The 19,582-nt window shown below is 50.1% G+C and overlaps 1 long non-coding RNA gene across 3 annotated transcripts; it reads left to right on the top strand.

Moving 5' to 3' along the window:
• Positions 1-6,998: 6,998 nt before the first annotated feature.
• LOC129034932 (uncharacterized) lies at positions 6,999-17,492 on the top strand. 3 transcript variants are annotated; one of them, XR_008502055.1, is made up of 5 exons: positions 6,999-11,181; positions 13,767-13,850; positions 13,984-14,091; positions 16,231-16,354; positions 17,373-17,492. It is a non-coding gene; the product is annotated as an uncharacterized LOC129034932 (long non-coding RNA). The 3 variants fall into 3 exon arrangements; XR_008502053.1 differs by having other exon boundaries at positions 13,711-13,850; XR_008502054.1 differs by lacking the exons at positions 13,767-13,850; positions 13,984-14,091.
• Positions 17,493-19,582: the final 2,090 nt, after the last annotated feature.

Genomic DNA, 19,582 nt, shown 5'->3' with positions numbered 1-19,582 from the left:
TGCATCCATTCATCAGACCAATATTTATTATTTACTAAGTGTCAGGTATTTACTAAGTGTTTAGATTTGAAAAACTGTATTGGATCACAAAAAATTATCCTATTGTGATTACAGCAATATTGTAGGCTACAGGTTAATATACAAAAGTCAATTGCTTTCTTGTATGCCCGCAATGAACAAGTGGAATCTGAAATTAAAAACACAAAATGATTTACGTTTGCACCTTCAAAAATGAAATATTGGGTATAAATCTAATAAAACATGGGTAAGATCTACTTGAGAAAAACTACTCAACTCTGATGAAAGAAATCAAAGAAAAACTAAATAAATGGAGACATTCCATGTTCATAGATAGGAACATTCCATTTTGTGAAGATGTCAGTTATTTCAAACTTAATGTATAGATTCAATGCAATCTCAGTCAAAGCCTCAGCAAGTTCTCTTGTAGCTACTGACAAGCTGATTCTAAAGTTTATATGCAGAGACAAAAGACTCAGACATAGCCAACACAATATTGAAGGAGAAGAACAAAGTTGGAGGATTGACACTATTCTATTTTAAGACTTGCTATGAAGCTGTAATAATCAAGAAGGTGTGGCATTGGCAAAAGAATAAACAAATAGAGCAATGTAACAGCATAGAGAGTCCAGAAATAGAGCCACATAAATAGGGTCACTGATCTTTGACTAGGGGGAAAGTCAATTCAATAAAGATCATCTTTTCAACACATGGTACCGGAACAACCAGACATCCACAAGCCAAAAAAAAAAAAAAGGAAAGGAAAAGGAAAAGAAAAATAAAAATTAACTCAAAATGTATCATAAACCTAAATGAAAAATACAAAAGTGTAAACCTCCTAGAAGATAACTTAGGAGAAAACCTAGATGGCCTTGGGTTTGGTGGTGACTATATGACACCAAAGGCATGATCCATGAAGTAAATAATTGATAAGCTGGATTTCACCAAAGGTAAATATTTCTTCTCTGCAGATGATAGTCAAGAGAATGAAAACACAAACCACAGACTGGGAGAAAATATTTGTAAAAGATATATCTGATTTAAAGATATATCTGATTTAAAGATATATCATTATCCCACAATACAAAGAATCTTAAAACTTAACAATAAGAAAACAAACAACCTGATTAAAAATGGGCCTAGGGCCTTAACAGACATCTCACTAAAGAAAATACAGAGATGGCAAATAAGCATATGAAAAGATGGTCCATACCATGTGTCATTAGGGAAATGCAAATTTAAACAATAAGGAGATTACACTATCCATCTATTAGATGGATAAAATTCAGAACACTGAAAAGACAAAATCCTGTAAGAGTGTGGGGTAACGGTGTATTAATCCATTTTCATGCTGCTGATAAAGACATACCTGAGACTAGGTAATTTATAAGGAAAAACAGGTTCAGTGGACTCACAGTTCCGTGTGGCTGAGGAGGTCTCACAATTATGGTGGAAAGTGAAAGCCACATCTCATAAGGTGGCAGATAAGAGAAGAGAACTTGTGCAGGGAAACTCCCCTTTATAAAACCATCAGATCTCATGGGACTTATTCACTATCATGAGAATAGCATGGAAAAGACCTGCCCCCATGATTCAATTACTCCCACTGGGTCCCTCCCACAACACATGATAATTATGGGAACTAACAATTCAAGATGAAATTTGGGTAGGGACACAGTCAAACCGTATCAAACAGGAACTCTCATTTATTGTAGGTGGAAATGCAAAATGGTACAGCCATTTGCCAACACAGTTCAGCAGCTTCTTACAAAACTAAACATATCCTAATCACATGATCCAGCAATCATGCTCTTTGGTATTTACCTAAAGGAGTTGAAAATTTATGTCCATGCAAAACCTGCAAACAGATGTTTATAATAACTTTATTTGTAATTGCTGAAACCCAGAAGCAACCATGGGGGCCTTTAATAAGTGAATGGATAGATAAACTCTCTGGAACATCCAGGCAATGAAATATTATTCAGCACTAAAAAGAAATGAGCTATCAAGCCACAAAAAAGATATGAAGAAAACTTATATGCACATTACTAAGTGAAAGAAGCCAGTCTGAAAAGACTCCATATTGTATGATTCCAACTATATAACATTCTAGAAAAGGCAAAACTTGGAGACAGTAAAAAGGTAAGTGATTGCCAGGAATTAGAAGGGAGAGAGAGATGAATAGGCAGAGTATGGAGGATTTTTAGGGCAATAAAAATACTCTGAGACTGGGCAAGGTGGCTCATGTCTGTGACCTCAGCACTTTGGGAGGCTGAGGTGGGCAGATCATTAAAGCTCTGGAGTTTGAGACCCACCTGGGCAACATGGTGAAACCCCATCTCTACAAACAATACAAAAGTTAGCTGGGTGTGGTGGTGCATGCCTGTAGTCCCAGCTCCTCAGGAGGCTGGGGTGGAAGGAGGCTTGAGCCCGGGAGGTCGAGGCTGCAGTGAGCTGTGATCTTGCCACTGCACTCCAGCCTGGGTAACAGAGTGAGACCCCATCTCAAATAATAAATAAATAAATAAATAAATACAAAGCAAATACTCTGCATGATACTACAATGATAAATACACACCATTATACATTTTCCCAAACCCACAGAACGTACAACAGCAAAAGTGAACTCGAATATAAACTTTGGACTTTGGGTGATAATGATGTGTCAAGATAGGTTCATCAATTGCGACAAATGTATCACTCTGGTAGGGATGTTGATAATGGTGGGCTATGACATGTGCAGGCAAGGGGCATATGGGATAGCTCTGCACCTTCCTTTCAATTTTGCTGTGAACCAAAAACTGCTCAAAAAATATTGTCTTTAATTTTTTTAAGTGTATCAGTCAGGTAGGGTAGGTTACGCTGCTGTAACAAACAACCCCACAATCTCCATGTTTAAAATAACAAATTTATTTCTCGCTTATGCTGTATGTCCACCATGGGTCACCAGGGGACCTCTGCTTACCACTGGAGGTGGTGACCAGACTGCTGGAGTAGCCAGCTCTCAAATATTGCAGGTCACAATGATCATGGGAAAGAGTGCTCCGGAGGATCTCACAACAGCTATTTTTTTAAGAGACAGAATCTATCTCTTTCACCTAGGCTGGGGTGCAGTGGTACAATCACAGCTCACTGCAGCCTCAACCTCCTAGGCTCAAGTGATCCTCTCACCTCAGCCCCCCAAGTAGCTGGGACTACAGGTGCATGCCACTGCACCTGGCTAATGTTTAAATTTTTTTCAGAGATGGGATCTCACTATGTTGACCAGGCTGGTTTCCAACTCCTTGCCTTAAATGACCATCCTGCCTTGGCCTCCCAAAGTGCTGAGATTGCAGGTGTGAGGTACCATGCCCAGCCACAGACGGCTGTGAAATCTTTTACCTGCAGAGACACAAGTTACTTCTGCTCACAGTCACATAGCTAAATCCACTCATGAGGGACAAGGAATGGCTATCCTCCCATTCTGTCTTGGAGGTGGAGAGAATAGCACTGTTGGCTACCACAAAAAGCAAACTGCTGGCAAATGAAGACCATTTGCAATCATGAGAACTGCTGAGAAGAAGCGAAAGCAGGGCTTTTGGGTAACAAGAGATGGAGGAGCCTGGTGCAGGGAGCTCCTTTAGATGGGAGGGTCTGGGTAAGTGACATGTGAGCTGTTGGAGTAGTAATTTTAGGTTAAGGGAGGCAGGCGACTGCCTTGCTAAACTTTTTCTGGTTGTCTGGAGAACCATCTACGCTTACCAGATTCAATTGTTGAGAAATCCCAAAATATCTTGGCTCTACTCCTTATTGGGTCAATCTTTTCCTGAGAATCCCTGGAAAAGCCGCTTTCCTTTGCAAATCTCAGTTTCCCTACCTGTGAAATGGGCACACTGGCCCGGCTAAGAGGTCCTAAATTAGCTGCCCCAAGGACAGATCCAGCCTGAAGAAACATTGCTCTTGCCGTTAGTTGAATTAATGGCAAGCATTTAAAATTGGGTTTTTTTCTCTTGAAAAAATTTTAAAAATGAGCTATTTCTAATAAAAATTCAGGTCTCCAGCTTCTCTGAAAATATCAGCAAAAAAGGCGAGCCCAGGTCAGGACTCCCATACAGCCCTGTGACTGCACTGAGTGTTGGCTGCCTCCTTCTTCAGTCTCATCCTGGTCAGCAGAGTTACACGTGGCCCAAGTCAACCTGTCCCAGACCAAGTAAGTTTGCCATCCCTGAGTCAGAGGGCCTCTGAGGTTCCTGGTAGCTTTAGCAATCTTGGGTGTCTATAGATTTGCTCTGTTAGAGCCAAAGAAATTCTGTGTGTGTGTGTGCATGTACAGGAAAGTGTGAGTTGTGTGTTTGTGTATGCATGTGTGTATTTGAGCGTATGAGCGTGAGTGTATGTTTGAGTATGTGTGTGTGAGTGCCTCAGTGCATGTGAGTGTCTGGCTGTGTGTGTGCATGAGCATGTGAGTGAGTAGCATGTATGTGTGGCATGTGTGCATGTATACGGGTGTGAACGTACATGTTAGGGTATGCATGTGATGGGTGTCTGAGTGGGTATGTGTTTTAGGGAGGAAGGTATCCAATAAAGTTGGAAGTTGCAAACCAAGACTATGGCTGATTGACTCAGAATAAAAACATTCATTTTTGAGACCCAGAGCAGGGGCAAGAAACACTACACCTCTTTTCCTCTAGTTCCTTAATCAAGCCTTTTAACCCACATAAGCTTATCCCCTATCTTGCAAATCGTAATCCTGACTCATTAAACCTCAGAACTGAATAGGGAATGGAAGTAGAAGGCATTTCTCTTTGAAAGGACTGAAGTGATAGCAGGTCTGTCTCAGGGGAGGGGCAAGGATGGAGAAAGAGACAAGTCCCAGCTGATGAAAGAGGCCAGGCATAGCCACCCTCCCCCTCACAACTGTGTCTCCAGGGAGCTCCTGGAGAAGGAATTAGGCAAACAGGTTTGGATGAGCCTGCCGGCCTCCAGGTCTGCCTCTGCACTGCTTCAGGGCAGCGCTCCTCACTCCAGCCCTCCCCAGAGCCCCTGGGCCTGGTCACCATAAACCCCACTGCTGCTGCTGGATGAGAGACCCCAGGAGATGCAGAGGGTGGTCGCAGGCCTTGGAGAGCAGCCTAAGTCACATAGTCCTCTGACGCCAGCCTTGGCGTGAGTCCCTCCTTCCTCCTGTACCCGAGAGCTCAAAGACTCAGGCCTGGGGCCTGGAAGTGGGAGTGACAGAGGGCATTGCAGGCTGCCCGTTTTGGGGGCTTCAAGGGACACCCTGCCCTACTCCAGAGGAAGGAAATCAAGCTTCGAACGCGGCCGCTGACAGAGCTGCCTTGCCCAAATTCCAGGCCTGTGGTTTTCTCCTCCTATTTGTAAGCATTTTGATGAGGTCAGAATTAAAATCAGTTTCCATGGTGAGGAAGGAGGGAGAGACTTAGAAACAGGGACACAGACAGGCACAAAGAGAGAAACAAGAAAAGGGACAGCTGGGAGGGAGGGAGAGAGACAGAGAGACAGAGGGAGAAGAGAGAGGAGAGAAGAGAGGCAGGGCCAAGGTAGGAGGCTGTGTCCACCTGCACACATCTACCGCAGTTGGTTTTAGCAAATATGTTGACATGACCCAGATGAAAAGATGTCAGGAAGCAGTGGAGATCGAGGCTCTGGATCCACCTGTGAGAAAGTGAGCAAGGGAGAGGCCTTTGCTCCCATGTGCCCGCCCCAGCTCCCTACTGTGTGTGTCCCTGAGAGGGGGTGGGGCAGGCAGGGAGAGAGGAAAATGTGGAGAGCAGAAACAAGGGAACGGAAAGATGGGGGAAAAGGGAACTGAGAACAGACAGAAAAAAAGGCAAAAGGGCAAAGGGGGCTGGAGAGCAAAGCCCTCAAAGATGATGGTAAGGCATGAGCCAGTGGCCACAGTCTCAGCCTGAAGGAGAGGACTCCCTGCCTGCCCCTGGCTGTGCAGCCTGCACCCGGGCCTCAGGACGCCTCGCTGGAAATCGGAAGGAGCCTGCCTGTGCAGTGGGGATGGCAATAGGGCTGATGTGGGTGGGGGGTTTGAGGATGCCTCCCCACAAGTCTCAGAAACTTCTCCAGCTCAACTCCTTTCCCGTGAAAGCCCCACTTGGGGGCACTCAGCTCTAACCTGAATGAACCCACTGAGCATTTACAGCCACACTCTGAAGGAGCTTGGTTCAGTTACTTGCCAATGTGGATGCATGACCCAGAGAGGCTGAGAAACTGACCCAGCATCACACAGCCAACCGGTATTAGAGCCAAGAGTCAAGCAAGAGCTTCACTCTGAGAAGACAGAGCCCTTTCCCCTGGCCCTGCCCCTGCCCCACCCTGTCCTTCTGGAGCCCCTGCCAGGCCAGGGCAGTCCAATGCCAAAGGAGCCATAGCTGTCGAAGGGCTCTGTAGGCTGTGCTGAGCTGCCTTCTCAGACTTCAGAAAGCATCCAGTTGCTTGGGGGTCTTACTAAAATGCACATTCCATTTCAGGGGTCTGGGAGGGGCCCCAGGATTCTAGCCATTCCTAGCCAATTGCCAGGTAAGGCTGATGACGCTGGTTTGGGGACTACAGTTTGAGCAGAGAGGGACCAAGCCATCGGATAAGTGGAGTTATTCAGGTCTACGCACTGATTTTTCAAGTGTGCAGACACTGAAGTGTGGGGGGGTGGGCCCTGAGAAATACCCAGCAGAGCAGGGAGGGGTGGAAATGAGGAAGAGGGTCTCAGGATCGGGGAGGCTGTTAGCTACCGTCACCCCAGGAGCACGCACTGTTGGGACGCAGGCATGTCCGATTTGGGATCCTGGTGCCCCCTTGATGCTGACTGACCTGGGGGAAAGCAGTTAACCTGTCTGAGCCTCAGCCTTCTCATCTGTGTAATGGGGACCCATATACCCTCCTTACAGCATTCCTCAGGGACTAAAACAAAATCTGAATTCATTTCCTAGGGATGACGTAACAAAGTATCACACATGGGCAGGCTTCAAAAAACACAGATTTACTCTCATAGTTCTGGAGGCCAGAAGTCCAAGACCAAGGTGCTGATGGGGCCCTGATCTCTCTGAAGGCTTGAGGGGAGGATCCAGCCTGGGCCTTTCTCCTGGCCTCGGTGCTGCTGCAGTCCTTGGCATCCCGTGGCTCGTAGCTGCGACTCTCCAATCTCTGTCTGTCGTCACATGGCCTTCTCCCTGTGTCGCTGGTCCACAGAGGGGACTCAGAAACAGTCGTTCCCTCCCTTCCTCCCCAGGCATCTGATATCAGTTAACTACACATCTCCCTGGCCCCAGCCCTACCGAGGGCAGCAGCATGCCCTGTCCGTCTCTCTAGGGGAAGGCAGATCTAAGTGAATAGGAATGAACCAAATACAATGTGGAGGATCACCAACTGCATGAGTCCCCACCAGGGTCCTCCCCTTGGGGCTGCATTTCCCTCCTTGAACCCCAGATGCACCTCAGGGAGGGAGGTGGGGACTCTGCTGCTCTGTGGGCATCTGGAGCGGCAGCCTCCAGCCCCTTGGCTGCAGAACACATACTTCTTTCTGGCCAGGTCTTCCCTGTCAGAAGCATACTCATGGCCTCATCATCTCAGCATAGAAGAAGGGACCCCAGAGTCCCCATGTACCTCGCTTTGCCAACTGCTGCACCCACATTATCTCCTGTACTGCTCTCAGCAATGCTCCAGGGCAGTGGATTGCAACTTTGAGAGTGCATGGAAATCCCCAGGAGGGCTCCCTCAGCACAGGCTGCTGGCCCCATCCTAGAGTTCTGGATTCAGCAGGTCAGGGGCGGACCCAGTGATTTGTGTCCCTCTCATGTTGGCAGGTGATGCCCATGCTGCTGGCCCAGTAAGGTGGGTGCTATTATCTCATGGTAGAAATAAATGGGCAATAGCAGTTTCGAAGAAGTCAGGTGATTTGCCCAAAGCCACCTGGTTGCTAAATGCTGCATTCACATGTGTGGTCATCTCGCTTGGATTATGGACCAGTCCCCAGCTGATCTTCCTGTTGGCCTATGAGGTCCAATACATCATCTAACCACTCCCCACCCCACACCCTCCCTAGTACCTGGCATCATCCCCCACTTCCTGGCCTCTGTGCTCAGAGACCACAGAGCCTCTGCCCTGAAGGAGAAGGAACAGGCTGACAGTGAACACAGCCACTCCAGTGCCAGGCGAGCAGGGTGGGTGCTACAGACATAGGCACCAGCCAAGAGCTCTGGACACACCTAGGAAAGGGACTACTTCCGGATAGGAAAGAGCAGAATTAAGGAGGGCTTCCCAGAGCAGAGTGGATTCCACGTAATATTTGCCTCCACTGCAGCACACCGTTCTAGGTCCAGTCTCCTCCCTGTCCCACTAACCTGGATAGTCTAGCTCGAGTGCCCACTCTTAACCAGTTCTCTCAAGACCCCCAGGCACCGAAAGGAGGGAGAAATGAAGGGAGGGTAGGCCGAGGTGGGTGGAGCATCTGAGTTCAGAAGTTCAAGACCAGCCTGGCCAACATGGTGAAACCCCATCTCTACTGAAAATACAAAAATTAGCCAGGTGTAGTGGTTGGCGCCTGTAATCCCACCTACTCAGGAGGCTGAGGCACGAGAATTGCTTAAACCCAGGAGGCAGAGGTTGCAGTGATCTAACATCGCACCACTGTACTCTAGCCTGGGTAATAAAGACTCAGTCTCAAAAAAAAAAAAAAAAAGAAAAGAAAAGAAAAAGAAAGAAAGAAAAGAAAAGAGGGAGAGGCTCTGTTTCTGGGGTGAGAGCCACTCAAGGGTGCTGCTGCAGGGCAGAGCTCTGGTGCGTAGTGACTTTGCAGCCACTCTGGGAGCCACTGTTGGTTTGCAGGACTGGTGGAGGTTAAACACAGCCTCAAGTTGGAAAGCCATTCTTCAATTTCTAATAAAAATCCTGAAGTAGGGATGACGCACAATAAATCAGCCTCCACGAGTCCCATCTCAGGGTAATCTTTTCAATTATCTGCTTGTGAGGTATGCAGCTCCTGAGATGATCAGAAGTGTGCAGCAAGGATGCCAGCCCTGGCCAGGAGACACCGAACCTGAACCATGTTTGGCTGAGGGGCCCAGCTGTGGAGCCAAGGGGCCAGAGTTAAAAGGTAGCTGAGCGGTGAGGGTAGATCAGACCCCCAAGGAGAGGGCTACCAGGAGTGGAAAGAAGATTGGGGACCAGGTAACAGTCCTTTGGTTCAGAACAGGGACTGGTGCATCCCAGCATCTCAGAAAGATGTCTTTGAGCACCCACTAGTTTCCAGGGGCGAGGCACGGAGCAGAGGTAAGGCCAGGCCACCCACCCCTCTCATCGTGGAGCCTGCCTTCCAGCAGGGGAGAGGGACAAAAGACACAGGACAGGGAGTGACCGAAAACAGGCCGAGTGAGATACACAGAAGTGGTCCAGGAAGGCCTTTGTGAAGATCGCCATTCAAGCTTCTCCAATCAGCGCTACCACTTATGAGCTGGGTGACTTGGAGGAAGTTAGTTAACCTCTCTGAACCCATGTGAGGGCTCTGCAAAGGAGAGGAGACATCAGGATGTGGTGAGGGCTGTGGAAGACAAGGGTGTTTCCCAGTTGATTGTTAGCTCACTTCTTGTGCCCAAATACTCCTCCTTCAAAGAGAGGTCGCTGTCTGCTCTGGCTTCCCCTGATTTCTGAGTGGAACATAATTTCTCCTTCCTCTGCTGTGTCCCGTTCTCCGAGACAGCCTGCGAGTTCTACTGTGCATCACACGGATTTGGGTTCATGCCCCCACACCTCTACAAGGCTGAGTGAGAACTAGTTTGGACCAAGATCCCAGTCTGACTTGGCCCTGTTGGCCTAGCACAGGATGTGGCTCAGAGACAGACACTCAGCCACGGTCTGCTGCCTGGATGTGTGGGTGGAGAGACGGGTGGATGGTGGGTGGGTGAATGAAAGCCAGGACTTGGGAAAATAAGATCAGAATTAAGGACACGGGGAAAGAGTAGCTTTGCAAGAGAGAAAGAATATTTCTCCCTCAATGACAGAAGAAATTTACTCCAAGGAATAGAGGGGCAATGTGAGCGAACACCTTCATTCATCTTTTCCTTTACTTCAACATGCATTTGGGCTGTATGCTGAGCTTTAGGCATCTTAAGAGACAGGTTTCACGGCTGAACACGAAATACAACTGAATAGACAGTTACTATGTGCTGTGGTCAACACTATTTTGTGCAGAAAGTTTAGGAGACTCGGAGGACGATCTGCTGATCCCCCCGCTGATTAGTACAAAGAAGGCTGCAGACAGGGCACCCCCATCACCAGGTGACCCCGCATTCCCAGCACCTCAGTCCCAGCAGCGAGGTGACTTGGCACCATTGCTTTGCCACCTTTGGGCAAGCCTGCCCATGCCCGGGCCTCAGCTCTTGAGCTAATGCCTGCCTGGGGTTCCCAGGGAACCGCCATGAGGCAGATGCTTGCAGAGATGTGGGATTTTCCCTGGCTCTGCCATTTGATCCACATGGGGATGGAATGACTCCCCCATCTCAGAGATGAGGCCAGGAAGCTCAGAAGGTGAACTGTTTTACCCACAGTTACCCAGCTGCAGGGCCAAAGAGCCAAATTTTTTATCCAGCACAGGTGATGCTGAACCCCAAGCCCTTCTCACCAGGCTGGGACGCTGCACTGCGTGGATGTTCCATCTCCGTTGCTAGGGTAACCTCCCTCCTGGCCCAGCAGCCACCCCTCCTGGAGCGTGATTCTTGCACCTGACAGCATAATCTTCTGTGACATCTTAATCAGCATCCTGGCAACCGACAGAGCCTGGACACCAGCATCACACTCAGCACTCTGGGAGCCAGCAGGGCCTGGAGGGACCACCTCCTCCTCAGCCTTAACCCTTGCCTGCCCACCCCAACCCCTGGTGGAATGGGGGTGGATGGTGGTTGGTTTTGAAGTCAAACAGATACTGTTTCAGATTTAAGCTTTACCATGGCATGTTTCTAAACTTCTGTTTCGTAATCTGTACAGTGGCGATAATGATGCCAGTCCGGCTAGTGTACAAAATTGGATGAGGGCATTGCAAAAGGATGTGAATGGGCCACAACATCTAAAGGAACTGGGGCACCTGGGAGTTTTTGTTTCCGTTATTTCACTTGGAGCCAGTGGCTTTCAGAGCGGGGGACCAGTGGCACCACAGAGCTCCCTGTGAGTAGAAGGGGACACGCATCTGTCTCTGTTGTGGGTTAAATTGTGCTCCCCCACCCCCCCCACCCCCGCCACAAAAGATATGTGAGAGTCCTAACCCCTCGGAACAGCGAAGTTGACCTTATTTGGAAATGGAGTCTTTGCTGAAGTAATCAAATTCAGATAAGGTCCTATTGGAGTAGGTGAACCATTCATCCCATATGACTGTTGTCCTTCAAGAAGACAGAAATGTGGGCACAGACACACAGAGGGATCGCGATGTGGGATGCACAAGGGAACACCATGAGAGACAGAGTCAGACACTGGAGTGAGCAGCTACAACCCAGGGAACCCCAAGGAATTGCTGGCCACCACCAAAGCCCAGAGAGGCAGGGCAAGCCTCTACCCAGGGTCTCAGAGGGAGATGGCCTTGCCAGTCTCTTTGTTTCAGACTTCCAGCCCTCAGATTGTGGGAAAACACATTACTGCTGTCTTCAGCCATACAATTTGTGGTACTTTGTTAGGACCACCTTAGGAAATGAATATGCATCCTAATAGGACAACTTCGATTCCAAGCCTCGTGCGGTGGGGCCAAAGAGCCCTTGCCCCGGAGTCAAACAGACCCTGATGTGCAGTGGGGATCCCACCATGCTGAACGACTGGCCCCATTCTCCCAGAGCTATGGGACCACGATGCCGCCCTCACAGTTTGGATGGAAAGAGTGAACGAGGGCTGGACATGGTAGATCACGCCTGTAATCTCAACACTTTGGAAGGCCAAGATGCATGGATCACTTGAGGTCAGCAGTTCGAGACCAGCCTGGCCAATATGGTGAAACCTCGTCTCTACTAAAAATACAAAAATTAGCCAGGTGTGGTGGTGCAGGCCTGTAGTCCCAGCTACTCAGGAGGCTGAGGCAGGAGAATCGCTTGAACCCGGGAGGTGGGGGTTGCAGTGAGCTGAGATCACACCACTGCACTCCAGCCTGGGTGACAGAGCAAGACTCCATCTCAAAATAAATAAATAAATAAATAAATACATAAATACATAAATAAATAAATAAAAAGAGTGAATGGCATCAAGTCAGTGAAGCACTGGCCCACTTGGCAAGATTGTTAATTATGACATTATCACAATCGCTGATTTTTTTTTTTCTTTTTGAGGTGGAGTCTTGCTCTGTCGCCCAGGCTGGAGTGCAGTGGTGTGATCTCAGCTCACTGTAACCTCCGCCTTCCTGGTTCAAGCGATTCTCCCGCCTCAGACTCCTGAGTAGTTGGGACTACAGGCGTGTGCCACCATGCCCTGCTAATTTTTGTATTTTTAGTAGAGACAGGGTCTTACCATGTTAGCCAGGCTGGTCTCAATCTCCTGACCTCAGATGACCCGCCCCCCTTGGCCTCCCAAAGTGCTGGGATTACAGGCATGAGCCACCGCACCCAGCCACAAGCACTGATTTTTTAAAAGTCCTCATTGGGAGGCCCTGAATGCCCCATCTTAGGGCTTTGCATTCAGTAGCAGTAGGCTGAGCGCCTCAAGGGTTCGTCTTTGAAGGCCGTAACCCCACCTAGGCCCTCACCCTACTAGGGCACAGCAGAGCCCGGTGGAGCCAGGAGGCAGGGGGCTTTGATGCGCCTTCATTTCCTCCTCTTCCTGCTCCATCTTCCTCCCTCTCTCTCCCTTTCATCGGGCTCCCTCCCTAGGGGAGACCCAGCCCCTGGCTTGAGATTTTGGAGCAATTCTGTCCCACTTTTGATATCTTTGCACATGTGGAGAGGGGGTAATCCCAGGGGGCTTTTCCTGCCAGGGAAAAAGGCAACAAAAATGTTTGTTTCCTTTCATTGTACTTTCACAAGCGTGCCTAGTCTTCCCTACAAAGGGGCAGCTTCCTCTTGGAGGAGACTCTTTCAGAGGCTAAAGTCTTCCCTTCTCTTCCAGTAGTTGAATGACCTTGGATGAGTGACTATTCACCCCCATTATATTCTCCATCTGTCAGATGGAGACTGTGGTGTAAACCCCATGTGGCTGGGAGGACTAACCAAACTAATGTGTGTAAAGAGCCTGCCCCTAGTAGGTGTTTGGAAGCTTCATGGTGGTAATCATTATGCCATTAATTTTCTCCACTTGCCTCACATGTGAGAAGCAAACACCATTCAGGAGGACTCTTGCCATAGACCACAGACTCTTGTTCCTCTGTTTTCTCATCTATTGAATGGGTTCATAGTGCCTGGGTATCAGGGTTGCTGGACACATTCAATGAGACACTAACAGTGCCTCACACTGAGCCAGCATCACATCTTTGCCTTCCACTCTCACCACCTGTCTTTGAATTGTGAAGGCAAAGCCTAAATGTCAGCCCAAATTTGCCTTTCAAGACAGAAACTCCACAACACCCTCCACCCCCACCACAGGCAACCAGGGGCTACCAAGATCACTGCCAGCCCCAGGAGAGTCCCAGGGAGGGTTTGCTGTCTGCACTCAGAGCGCAGAACTGGCACTCCTGCCTAGGAAGAGGGGAGGGGCGTGCTGGGCTTACTTCTGTTTTCTGGAAAGCTTGTAAACAGGAAAATGAGGGCTTCAGCAGGCAGCTGGAACGACTATCATTACAGGGGAGACGGAGTCCATGGAAGCCCGTAACGGCCCACTGACCTCCTCTGACCAAAGGCTGAGTTGGTAGAAGTGTCAGAAGCAGGGTAGGTTGCCGGAGCCTTGGGGTCACTCATACCCTGCATACCCTGCACCCTCCACCTCCCTGCCTTTGTCCTTTCACCTGCACCTGCTTAGCCCCCTCCACTCAGCTTGGCCAAATCACGACCCTTCCTCCAGGTCCACATCTCCAGGGCCGCTCTTAGCTCAGAGTCTTTCTGAGGGAAACTGCCTGGCACCAGTCCATGTTGAAGGGGTCAGCCTATTGGAACCTGCCCTCTCAGATAGGTAAGATCCAAGGATGTCAGCCGCAAGCTTCCAGTCCCTGGATGAGAACTTAGAGTAGGGCCAAGAGAGCTCTCTCAAGAATGTGAAAGAGCTGCTTAGCTGTGTGACTTCTGGGTTAGTGTGTTAACCTCTCTGGGCCTTGTCCTTCCACTTGCAAAAAGACCTAGACATCTCCTGGCCAGCTCATAGAGTCACTGAAAGGCTCAGATAAAATACAGGATGGGAAATGGCTTTATCTTCTGGGGTGAATGATAAAAACCTAGAATTAAGGTTGACCCTGCTGCACTAACTCCACTCAAGAGCAGAAACCTTCTGGAAAGTCCACTCACCTTTTATAGTCAGGGAAAAAAAAAAAAACCAAAAACCAGTTCTGCAGGTTTCCTTGGTGCCAGGCACTGCACCACGCACTTCCCACACTTTCTCTAGTTTATTCCTCACAACAATATAAGATGCATAGACTTATTAGGCCCATTTTACAGATGAGAAAACTGAGGCTATAGAGGCCATGAAGTTACAGGGCGTATGTGAGAGATTTATTCAGTCACTCAAAAATATTTATTGGGCCAGGTGTGGTGGCTCACACCTGTAATCCCAGCACTTTGAGAGGTCAAGGCGGGAGGATTGCTTGAGCCCAGGAGTTTGAGACCAGCCTGGGCAGCATAGTGAGACCTAGTCTCTTTTTAAAATGTTTTTATTAATTATTTACTATGTGCTGGTCTCTGTGCAGAGTACTGGGGAGACAGCCATGAGCAAAACATAGTTCCTGTCCATATGCTGCTGAAGTTCTAATGGGGAGAGACAGATAAGCAACTAACCAGAGATAATAATAAAATGTTGGATGGCAATGCATACTCTGGAGAAAGTTAAAGCAGGATTTTGGAAAAGATTGCCTGGCTGGGGAGAGGGTTGTCTATTATTTTAGTGAAAGTGCTCAGGGAAGCATTCTCTGAGGACTTACCCACTGAGCAGAAACCCTGAAGGGAGGGATCAGGAGGATATCTGTGGGAACAGTATGTCAGGCAGAGTGAACAGTCACACGGATGTCCTGAGGCAGGAGTGTGCTTGGCATGTGGGTCTAACTGCAATCCAAGAGTGTGGCTGTTGGACTGAGCCAGACATGGTGGTGGAGGCGGCAGGGAACGGGAGATGCAGAGAAGGGAGGACGGCTCCTGTAGAGACCTGAGGCCCAGGACTTCGGGACTGGGAGGAGGAGGAGGCCAAGGACCTACATCCCCAGATGCGCTGTGCTCTGCCCCTGCCTACACTGGGCAGGTGCTGGATCCTCACTCAGATCCTGAGTTAGGAGCTTTTCAGTGGCCTGGTGGGATAGAAAGAACACCTGCCTGGGGCCACAAGCCTGGGTGGGGACACAGTCTCCATACATTGGCCAATCTCAGTCACTGGACCTCTCTGGCCCCTGGCTTTCTTGCCTATAGAGCAGCACAGTAGTAACCACATTCCAGGGCTGTTGTGATGGCAAAAATGACTTGCTGAGCACCTGGATTTTCAGATCACTGAGCCCTCAGTCTGTGCCCACACAGCTCCAAGAACTTTAGAAGTGTTCATGTTCATTGAATCCTCACCATAATGGGAAACCAAGGCCCAAAAAAGATCAGTAATTTGTCCAAGGCCACAAAGCTGAAAGGAGTGGAGGCAGGATTTGAACCCACAGAGCAAGCTCCAGAGACTCCTCTGTGTTCTAAGGGTGGATTCACCCTGCTCTCCCCACACCACCTTTGCCTCCTCTGCGCTCTTGGCTGCCCCATCTACCATCTGAACCGCTGTGCCTTACCTGGCAACTGCCCTCCTGGCTGGCTCAGGTTACTGAAGGCCCTGATGGGTCTGTTTAAACAAGTGTGTCTGAGCAGGAAAGTCAAAGAGACAGGGACCCTCCGGGTGCTGAGGGGACCACCCCGGGAACTACAGCCTGAATCTGATAAGGCCAGATCTATTTTCACTTAATTGGACTGTGGCCAAGGGTCCAGCATTTGATCAGATAGGGGGTCTCCCCAGGGATGGAATCTTCCATCAGGTGGGGTGGTCCTACATCCTGGCTGGGACAAGAGAAGCCAGAGGGGGTTGGGAGAACCCTAGACTGGGGAGGGGCTGTCAGGAGAATAATTCTCTCTCCTCCACCAGAAAACCTAGGGAGGGAAACCTGGCCTTCCTGGAAAGACGGAGCCTCTGGATGACAGACACTGCCACAACTTCCTAGGGGATGCTCAGCCCACTTTTCACTCCCACAGCCCGGCTCTGGACACTGGTGAGGAAGCAAGCGGCCATGGGAGGTGCCTTGGGCAGGAGAAGGCTGCCTTGTGGGGACAGCCACTGGGCTTGGAGGCCACACAGATCGTTCTGTGTGACACCAAGCATGTTGCCTGACCTTTCTGGGCCTCAGCTTCCTTGTCATTGGAGGAAGGGGTAGCTAGACCCATCTTCAAGTGCAAAGGAGATTTAGGCCAGGCTCAGGGGCTCCCACCTGTAATCCCAGCACTTAGGGAGGCCAAGGTGGGAGAATCACTTGAGCCCAGGAGTCTGCGACCAGCCTGGGCAACATAGTGAGACCCAGGCTCTACCAAATACTTTTAAAAATTAGCCAGGTATGGTGGTTCGAGCCTGTGGTTCCAGCTACTCAGGAGACTGAGGTGTGAGGGTCGCTTGAGTCCAAGAGGTTGAGGATGATGCAGTGAGCCGAGACTGGGCCACTGCACTCCAGCCTGGCCAACAGAGTGAGACCCTGTCTGGAAAAAAAAAAAAAAAAACAGGAAATTTAAACACAGGAGAAAAAGCGACCGAAGAGGGGTGACTTCAGCTTTCTTTTTAAAATGTCATTCAAGAAACCTGGGACCAACACTCCAATGGATTGTCCCCACCCCTAACCCCCAGGCTCTGCCCTCAGGCCTTACCCACCACCCGGGTACAGCTGCCCATATGTATGGGGTGCACTGGGTTAGGAGCCCAGCCTGGCTGATGAAGGGTTGACTGCCTGGTAGTCAGCCATTCATCCTCTTCTGAGGTCCCCTCTTTTTGTCAGGCTTTGTACTGGTCTCAGGGACCCACATGGGCTCGCTCTGGGGAGCCACCCCATGGCCACACACAGAGATTGGCACTGGGGCAGCGAGAAGCAGCCTTCCCTGCCTTTCCTCATCAGGAAGTCCACAGCAGGGAGTCTCCGAAGTGGGACTCATCCCTGAAAATCCCAAGCGCCAGGAGACATCTTGTTTTACGCTCATTTTTGCTCGTATAAACTGTTTAACTCCAGTTTCTCCTGTGTAACCTAGGGATAAAAACAGAGTTGCTGTGAAGATGAAGTAAATTAAGACATGCTGAGAACTCAGAACAATGCTTGGCAACAGTAATTGTTTAATGCGTGCTATTATTAACAAGTCATAGTCTTTCCCATCCTGGTATTCGGCTCGTTGATTTTCCAGTCTCCTTGGACTCAGATCCTCCTCACACAACTTCAAGAAGGAAGACAGAATGGGGCTTAGCAGGTCCATTACACGGATGCAGCAACTGGGATCTGGGGATGGTCACTTGCTCAGGTCGGAGGTGGAGGCTGGCACCCCCACCCCCTCCCGCAGAACCCAGTGGGGTGAGGAGGAGGGCGGGACTTCTCAGGGAATCACTGTCCTGCCCCTTCTGCGTGCCCAGGGGACCTGCGAACATTCTAGACCTGGGGGACCCAGGAAGTCTGAGCCTCCCTGACCTTCGTGGTACAGGGAAAACCAAAGTCTGAGATGTTTGCAACCCCCAGGGCCAACCCACCTCATGCAGAGGCCAGAAGGCCTACAACCAGAGCCCCCTTCCAGCCCGTGGTATACGGGAAACAACGCAGTGGCGCCCATGGGTTCCAGTCCTGGTGGTCCCTATGCACGGCTGTGCTGCCAGGACCTCGCTGCTTCAACTCCCGGGGTGTCCACTTTGTCATCTGAAAAGTGTGGTGCTCACCTCTGGACTGTCATGAGAATTAACTTTGGTGGTGCATGTGAAGCACCTAGCACGTAGGAGGAGCACGTAGTCAAAGTGGGTTTTCTCCAGGCGCCCCCAGCTCCAAGAACTGAACTCAGGCCGCACCCTCCTCCCACACTGGGGAGCAGAAGAGATGCTCTCTGAACCTACTGGGCCAGAGTGCTGCAGGGTGCCCCACACTTTACAGCCTTTTGCACCCCAGTCCTCACGAACGGACATGGCCCTCTGTGAGGTTGCGAAGGTGCAGGCCACAAGGTACAGGTGGCTTCTGCTTAGAGAGGCCGGGGAATGCCCCAGGTATCTTGACCTTTCTGGGGATGGGGAAGGATAAGCACCAAGTAGGAGGTTGAAAAACCTGCACTTAGTATCAGTTCTGCCAGTTTCTGGCTCAGAGACCTCCGGGAAAATGACTCCTGTTTGGGCCTCAGTGTCCCTTTCTATGGAGGATGAATGTTGCCCCAAATGTCTAGTTTCTTGCAGCCCCGGTGTTTTTTTGTTTTGTTTTGTTTTGTGTTTGTTTTGTTTTGTTTTCCTGGGCCTAAAGGAAGGCCTGCAGAGGAGTGAGCACGAACATCCTGCCCCTCCCCTCCCCTCCCCAGTCCCTCAGCTTGGTCTCACCCGTGTCAGTGACCCTGGCTCAGAAAAGTGCAAGGACCAAAAAGGGTCACACAGCACCCACACCCCACCCCGGGATGGGGAGGGACTGCCCTATTCTCCATAGCAAACCCAGGTTGGGGTGGGGGCTGTGGTGAGCAAGAGGCCGTGGCTGGAGGAAAGAGGCAAGGGAGGAAAGAACCTTGTCCAGGTCTCACCGAGGACACAGGGACCCTGGCTCATTGGTTCTCCACCTCCCCAACTTTCCCCACTGAAATTCACTATTGGTTTTTTGACTGAAAGGCAAACTCCATGGACTCTCCCCTTCCTCCCTTCATGCTCAGCGAGCACTGATTGAGCACTTACTGCATGCGGGAGGCTTCCCAGTCACTGTCCCCTCTGGACCTCTGTTCTCTACCCAGAAAGGCCCTCCTGTAAGGTGAACACCCCTCCATCTCGCTCAAGGGCGAGGAAAGCCAGGCCCAAAGATACAGGGCGTAGGCCTGCTGCTGTGTATCCTGGGCCGGCTGAGGTCTGGGCGGTAAGTGCAAGAGGGAAGAGGGCAGAGACTCCAGGTGGCCGGGGTTGTGGCTCTTCCAGCCCTGAAGACAGGGTCAGCAGCCAAAAGGGAACGTGCTGGGGTCCAGCCTGGGTGCCCTGAGCTGTGCCAGCTGCCCCTCCAGAAAACAGACGCTGCCTGCTGCCTCCAGCGGTGGGCTGCCTGGTGGGTTCCCGGTGACCCTTTCCCCCTCCTCGAGATCCTCTGCATAGCCCCGCTCGCACCCTCCAGTTCCCATCCTCGTGTTCTGGGACAGTAGGGATGAAACACTATACGCTGGCTCTTTCTAGCTCAGCACGGCCTGCTGCAGCCTGGGTCACTGCTCCTCAGAGCTGCCTGGGGGAAGGTAGTTCACTGTGCAGCGCG

The sequence above is a fragment of the Pongo pygmaeus genome, chromosome 3 (assembly GCF_028885625.2).
Source record: "Pongo pygmaeus isolate AG05252 chromosome 3, NHGRI_mPonPyg2-v2.0_pri, whole genome shotgun sequence".
Taxonomy (NCBI): domain Eukaryota; kingdom Metazoa; phylum Chordata; class Mammalia; order Primates; family Hominidae; genus Pongo; species Pongo pygmaeus.
The sequence above is the reverse complement of the archived record's forward strand: the minus strand, read 5'-3'. Positions and strand labels throughout refer to the sequence as shown.